This window comes from Micromys minutus (genome assembly GCF_963924665.1).
Source record: "Micromys minutus genome assembly, chromosome: 19".
NCBI classification, from domain to species: Eukaryota; Metazoa; Chordata; class Mammalia; order Rodentia; family Muridae; genus Micromys; species Micromys minutus.
In genome coordinates this window covers 12,356,799-12,363,648 of record NC_137954.1, presented here as the reverse complement: position 1 = coordinate 12,363,648, position 6,850 = coordinate 12,356,799, and positions in this window count along the sequence as shown.

Below are 6,850 nucleotides of genomic sequence, written 5' to 3'. Positions count from 1 at the left end.
GTCCCTGAGAACATCCCTGAGTTCTCATGACTAAGCTGAAGTGACAGGGATGCTTATGCAGGCTAGGCTTTCTGGTTCTGTCATTTAAGAACCACTGATCCCAGAAGAGAGGACTTTTCTAGCAACTCCTATCTCATGTGTGTGTTTGTGTGTGTGTGTGTGTGTGTGTGTGTGTGTGTGGTATATGTGGTATACATTAAGAATTTATACATAAACAAGTTTGTAAGTCCATGTGTGAAGGTAGAGGCCAGAATAGGATGAGGGGTGCCCTGCTCTGCCATTTTCCTCTTTATTTCCCTGAGACAGAATGTCTCACTGAACTGGGAGCTAAGCTGGTGGTTAGCAACCCTTACCAATCCTCCTGCATCCACCAATCACAGAGCTGGAGTTACTGACATCTACATGAGTGGTAGGAATTCAAAAGTGGGTTCTCAACCATACACAGCAAACATTCTTACCCACTGAATTGTCTTTCCCCAACCTCCTCTAGTAACTCATACTTAGAAACAAAGGGTCAGATATGTAATCTGAGAATGTTAACGGCTAATGTAAAGAGTAGGAGAGATCAGGAGCCATCTCTAGCAGCAAAACAATAAAAGAATTTATTTTCCAAACAAACTAGCCTGTAATATGGGCTTGGTGCATGCCTGGTGATGCTTTAAAGGCCTCACAAGAACCGGGTAATTGGGAAGTAGCTGGCAGATAAGCCTTGAGGAGATAACTTGAGGAGTTAAGAAGAAAACGAGGTTAAGTAACTTCTAGGAGTTGTACAGAAGGCAAGTGTAAAGCCAAGATCCAAAGACAGGCAAGCTGGTACTAAGTTCAAAAATTGATCATTGAGAAAAACAAGAATGACAGCAAATGCTGGCCCCGGGGGGGGGGGGGGGGTACAGGCCTGAGATTCCAGCACTTGGAAGGCAGAGGCAGAAGGATTTTGAGTTGGAGTCCAGCCTGGAAAACATTAAACTCCTATCTCAATAAGAAACAAAACAGGAGGGGGTGGGGCTGTTTTACTGGATCTTCTCATTCAGTCCTTCCAGTGACTTCTGTTTCATAGATGACATAATTACTTCAACTCAAGGTCCTGGTCCCAGAAATTTACTTGACTATAAAAAAACACTTTTCCATTTTATGCTGCAAACCAAACCATCTGCGGTGTTCCTGATGAATAAAACTGTGAAGTCGGTTTTTTATTTATTTATTTTTTTGCAACATCTACTTCAAAGGGCCTTTCACTTTGTTGTTTGCAGCTATCTGCCCATTCAAACAGACAAACAAAGGGGGCTATTTGAGGCCGTGGGGTCTCCTGCTCTGTTTTGCTAGCAGTTCAGAGAAAACTCCATCTGTTTAAACCACATCACACTGTGAATTCATTTGTGTTGCTTCTGCCCAGATGTGAAAGACATTATTAGCTAATGAGGTCTGTGCTCAAGCAGGGAACGTGCTCAGCTGTTCCTTAGGAAGTTCCATCAGCCACTCTCGATGTCCCTGTAACCATCTGAAGCTTGTCCCAGATGATAGACAGGTCTTAACTATGACAAACGGATCCAGTTTTTCTTTCCACCTAAAAAAAGGGGGGGGGGGCAATTTTTAAAGTTCTGTTCCTTGTTGTTGTTGTTTATTTGTTTGTTTTTCTCACTCTGCAATCAGCCTTAGGCTGCAGTGAGTTCTCAGAAGCCTCGGTTCCTCTGCAGCTTCCTCGGAAGTGAGGAGCTGATGGTATTTGGGGTTTGGGGTTTGAGGGAGGGGAAGTTTGGGGAAGGAAACAGTGACACGGCCCAGGCCCAGGATTTCTTCTTAAGCCATGTGCACAATTTACACTGACTCTGCAGCCAGAGAAAATGGCGTGCAGGGAGTCAGGCAGGCCGACTCTGTCACAGAACTGTGAGGCCACCACAGATGCATGCAGAAGACAGCACTATGCCCAGGGGCAGCATCGTTCTGGAAAAGGAACAGGCATGATGTTTAGGGTGACAAAGGGCTTCCTTAGGATTTTCCTTCAACAGGATTCATCGATCCAGTGAAAAGTGCCAGGTTGCTTCTCTTTTGTAACCCCAAATCCACGTGCACTTTTACCCTAATCCCTTGGCCCTTGCACCCAGCAGGACAACCAGCAGGACAAAGCTGACAAAATCCTCAACTCTGCAGTGAAAGGAAAAGTATCTCAGGATCCCCAAGATCTCAGCACAAAGGAGATTCGTTTGACGCAGAGGGACAGAGGGCAAAGATAGGGACAAAGAGAGGAGATAGAGGAAGGGGGGGAAGGAAACAAAGGAGCAGGGAGGGAAAAGGCAGGGGGGGAGGGGATAATAAAGAGGAGACAAACAGGAAAATTGTGGTTTATAAAGGTAAAACGGAAAACCCTGTGTTAGGACAGGTGTTTAATTTTAATTGGGCATGTTAATTAGGTAAGCAAAAATTGGGGGGTGGGGCTTTTGATAATAGACCTTGGTAGTCAGCCTCAGGAGAAGGGAGGGCCAGACAAGGGAACAGACCTTGGGGAATAGCTTTAGGAATGGAATCTAATGATTTTTAGCAAGGCAAGGGAAATTGAGGAGACGGCAAGGGCTGCCAGAGCCAGGCTTCTCATACTGACTCTGCCCAGAGTCCCTTCACTCACCTATGAGGAAGCCCCTCCTCCCTGTGCTTAACATTCTGGGGAGAGAACTGGAGATTAGCAGGCAGATTTAGCTTGGGGAATCAGTCTGCTGTGGGAGTGCAGAAAGGAAGGCAGAGTCTGCAACAGTATTTTCTAATCTGTTGCATGCACTCCCCCTCCCACCACCAGGCCTTCTCCTTCTCTCCCCTTTGCAGGCCACCTCTATGCATACAAGCTCACAGGGAAGAGCTTGTGAATCCAAGGTAGCACTTCAGGTAAAAGAGAACCATGTTAGTTTACTTAGTATTTTATGAGAACCTGAAAAGGTAGCTCTTTCCCATGGGCTGTTGGCATAGAGAGAAAATGGCTCAGCTCTCAAACATGCAATCCCCTGGCCAGGAGCTCTAGAAGTGAGCACAAAGTATACAGCCATGTGGAACAACCCCAGAGTGTTGGGATTCTGTAAACCCCACCCCTCAATTACCTGGCAGTAGGCAGGTATGCTCTGCCCCAGTGACCTGACACTATAAAAGGGGCTACTTGCCTCCTCCTCTCTCTCTTGCCTCCTGGCTCTCTTGCTCTCCCAACCCTACTCCTCCTCTTCCCCTTCCCTTCCCCCCTCTCTCTCCACGTGCTCATGGCCAGCCTCTACTCTTCTATTCCTCTCTCTCTCTGCCTCTACCACCCTCTTAACTCTCCCATGACCTGAATAAACTCTATTCTGTACTATACCATTGTGTGGCTGGTCCCTCAGGGGGAAGGGATTCCCAACATGGACTCCCCAGAGGCATCCCCCTTACCCCCAGGCCTTGCCGAACCTCCATGGGCCATATGCCTCCACTCTCTTCATCCTTCCCCTAACGCAGAGTGTGTGTATGAGGGGGGGATGATTCAAATCTTAAGATCAATGTAACATGTTGCAGTATTAAAAGGTATATTAAAAGGATGGCTTATCCCTTTATCAGCCCCCATGCTCTCACTACATGGATGCTGCTCTAGTGTGGAGCGAGCACAGGGACTCTATCACATGGTCCAAACGCCTACTCTCTACACAATTCCCGTCCCTGGAACTTCACTCCCCCTGCCCTGTTGCTTCTGACCCAGGTGGATACGACCACCCCGTTGAATTCCATCTCTCCATTGCCTGGCACAAACATTAGTCCAGATCCTGATAGCTTCTCATGGTAGGTTTATATATTAAATTCTCAGTCCACAAACCTTCTACACAATAAGATTACATCCAAGGGACAAAGATACAAACTGCCCTTCTATATGGGATAAAATGACCTACAGAAACCCTTAAAATATTCATATTGCCAATTATGGCCACCAGGATCTAAGTCTGCTTTCTCCAGCTCCATCTTGATTTTTCCTCCTCAATCCCTGCTCCTCTTCCATTTTCCTACCTTTTCTCCACCTACCTCTCCACTGTCCAACCATGTATCACCTTAACATCAATTCACAGTAACATAGCACAAATGGGTCAGGGACGAATGGGTGAGAACACTCGTATAGAGAATGGGTTCTGGCTGGGTGGATATAACCGGAAGGTCACCTTCTGAGTGGAGAGAGCACTACATAGAAAAAGCTACGTAAGGGCAGAGATGGGAAGGAGAGAGGAAGCTTACTGTCTGTTCTTCACACCGCTGCTTTCTCTCTTCTGTTTGTATGTGCCTTCCTTTAAAATAATTCCTCCCATTCCCTGCTTTCATTCATTTATCCTTCTTCCCTCAAGTGTTTGTATGCATGAGGAAGCCTGTTCTGATTCTGTCTGTGTTAAGCCTTCTCAGCAGTAAGTGTATCACATCGGTCTCCATAGTTACTATCCACAGTCGTGCCATGCGCTTCAGAGGCACAGTAAAAATGGAGGCACCTGAGGCTGCACAGACATCAGATTTCCTGAATCTCCAAGGTTATTTGGCTTTAGTCTTCAGCCCAGGCAATTGATTTTTCATTACTGACTCTTTGCCTCTCTGTGTGGTTTTAAAAGATGTGGTAAAGGTCTAAGAAACATTAATTCCAGCACACTAGATCCATGGATACATGATTAACACAATATATCAGTGGGTTGTTTCTATTTTGCCCCTCCAAATAAGATTTTATTTTCAAATGAAAGTATCGTTTTAGAATCCAGCTTTCCCTGGCTAACTGATAAATTAGAAGAGCATGCTGCCAAAATTTTGGGGTTTGTTTGCTTCCTCACCTAAAACAAATAAGGGACTAGTAATAGAGGCTGCCTGAAGTTTTCTCTAAAGGAGTCTTTTCTAAACTAGAAAGAGTACCTAGTTTCCCTGGGAAAGTACCATTTATAGAGCTCATGATGACAGGGGCAGGGCTCCCTTTCTTACTTTGTTTTGCTTTATTTTGGGACAGGATTTTACTCTGTATCCCAGGTTGGTCTTGAGTTATGATTCTTCTGCCTCAGATTCCCCAGTGCTGAGATTATAGGCATGTGCCACCACACGTGTCTCTTACTGGTTTGGTTTCAATGTGTATGTGTGTGTGTTGAATTTATTGTATTCTGTCTTTAAGTGTGGAGAGCGGGTGTGGCGGCAGTCCCAAGATGACGCTTGGGACTCGAGGCTGAAAGTCCCAAGCTGGACTACTGGATTAGCCCTTTGCTTGGTCCTCATAAGCGTCCCGGTGTTCTGATGCATGTGCCGTATACAATTTCAACAGCGCAGTACTCAAGCCTTATTGGTACAGGCAGCGGTGGAGACTGGGCAGTCTTCTCAAGTGTGGCTTGGCATGCTAGAGAAGTAGTCAGTGATGGGTAAGACTCCCTGGGTGTGTCACCAACCTAAGACAGGGATAGAACCAATGCTGTTCGTCTCCCAAAGACGGGTAAGGGGCACTGCCACAGGGGGCAACCTAGGACAGACATTCTCTCAGCCAAAGTTATAAAGAAGGGGGAGATGTGGAGAGCAGGTGTGGCGGCAGTCTTCCTCCTGCCCCCAAGATTAGCCACTCCCACTGTGCGAGCTACACAGGTGCACCCATGACTCGAGATGCACCTGTGTAGCTCGCACAGACCAGATGACTCAGATCTATGAACTGCAGCCACACAACATGGACTGAGGAGGTGGAGTTGAGAGAGGATAAAAGGGAGCAGAGGAGGGAAAAGAGAAACTGAAAGAGAAACAGAAAGAGACAGAAAGGGACAGAAAGATTTTCACTGGCATGCTGTAAGGTTCCTGAATAAACCACTTTGAAAAGAACGCTGTGTCGTCACTCCTTTTCTGCTGGTCAGAGACAGTAGCGACATTTAAGGACACTCTTTGGCCCCAGGTTCACCTTCCCTAGAGTAAAGCATGTCTTCTGTAATTGAAACACTAGGCCTGTATTCTAGTCCTAACATTCCCTTTAAACCACCCTGCTGCTTTGAACAAAGTGAAGTTAGCTTCTTGGAGCTTTGATTTCCTCACTTAAAAGGTGAAGACAATGTCTGCCTACTTTCTCTCCCAGTCAAAACAAATTAAACAGTAAGAGTAAAGAATCCTTGGGAACTCTAAAGCTCCGTATAGCATTTTCCTTTATTTTCATGTACATCTTCCAAATATCTGAAAACACCTGGTTGGCCCTTTGGTCTTTGCGAGTGTGACAGTTCTGAATTTTGCTTTTTAAATCTGGGACAACTATCCTCAACAGAAAGCTTTTCACTTATCAACTCCTTTTTTAAGCTTAGCACTCAAAATGACACCCCAAAGGTATATGGGGATAATCTCTTGTGCACTGTGTAGAAGCATCCACCTGTCAGTGAAAAGCTGGATGACCAATAGCAAAACAGGAGAGAATGTGCAGGAACTCCAGAAGAGAGAGGATGCTGGGAAAGACCCAGGCACAGGAAGATTCACCACTCAGAGGAAGCAGAGGGGGTCAGAAGTATGAAACTGAGGAGAGGTGACTAACCAGTCACATCACAGATGTAGAAAGTATGCATGAGACAATTGAGTTACGTGGTAAGTGGGAAACAATGCCTACCTTAAGATGGTAAGCATTATAAATAAATGTAAGCCTCCAGACCATTATTGGGGAGTTGGGGCAAACACTGAAAAACCAGGTGGTTATCATGATGCAACTAACAAAGAATGAAGGATGTGATTTGAGGTCATCTCTGCCCACCCTGCCTTCAGGCTGCTCACAGAACACTGCTATTTTTACTGCCTTGGGTTACACCATAGCCTTTATGACCTCTTTTATGCAGTAAGTTATGGTCAAATAACAATTTGCTTAAAAAAAAAAAAAAAACTT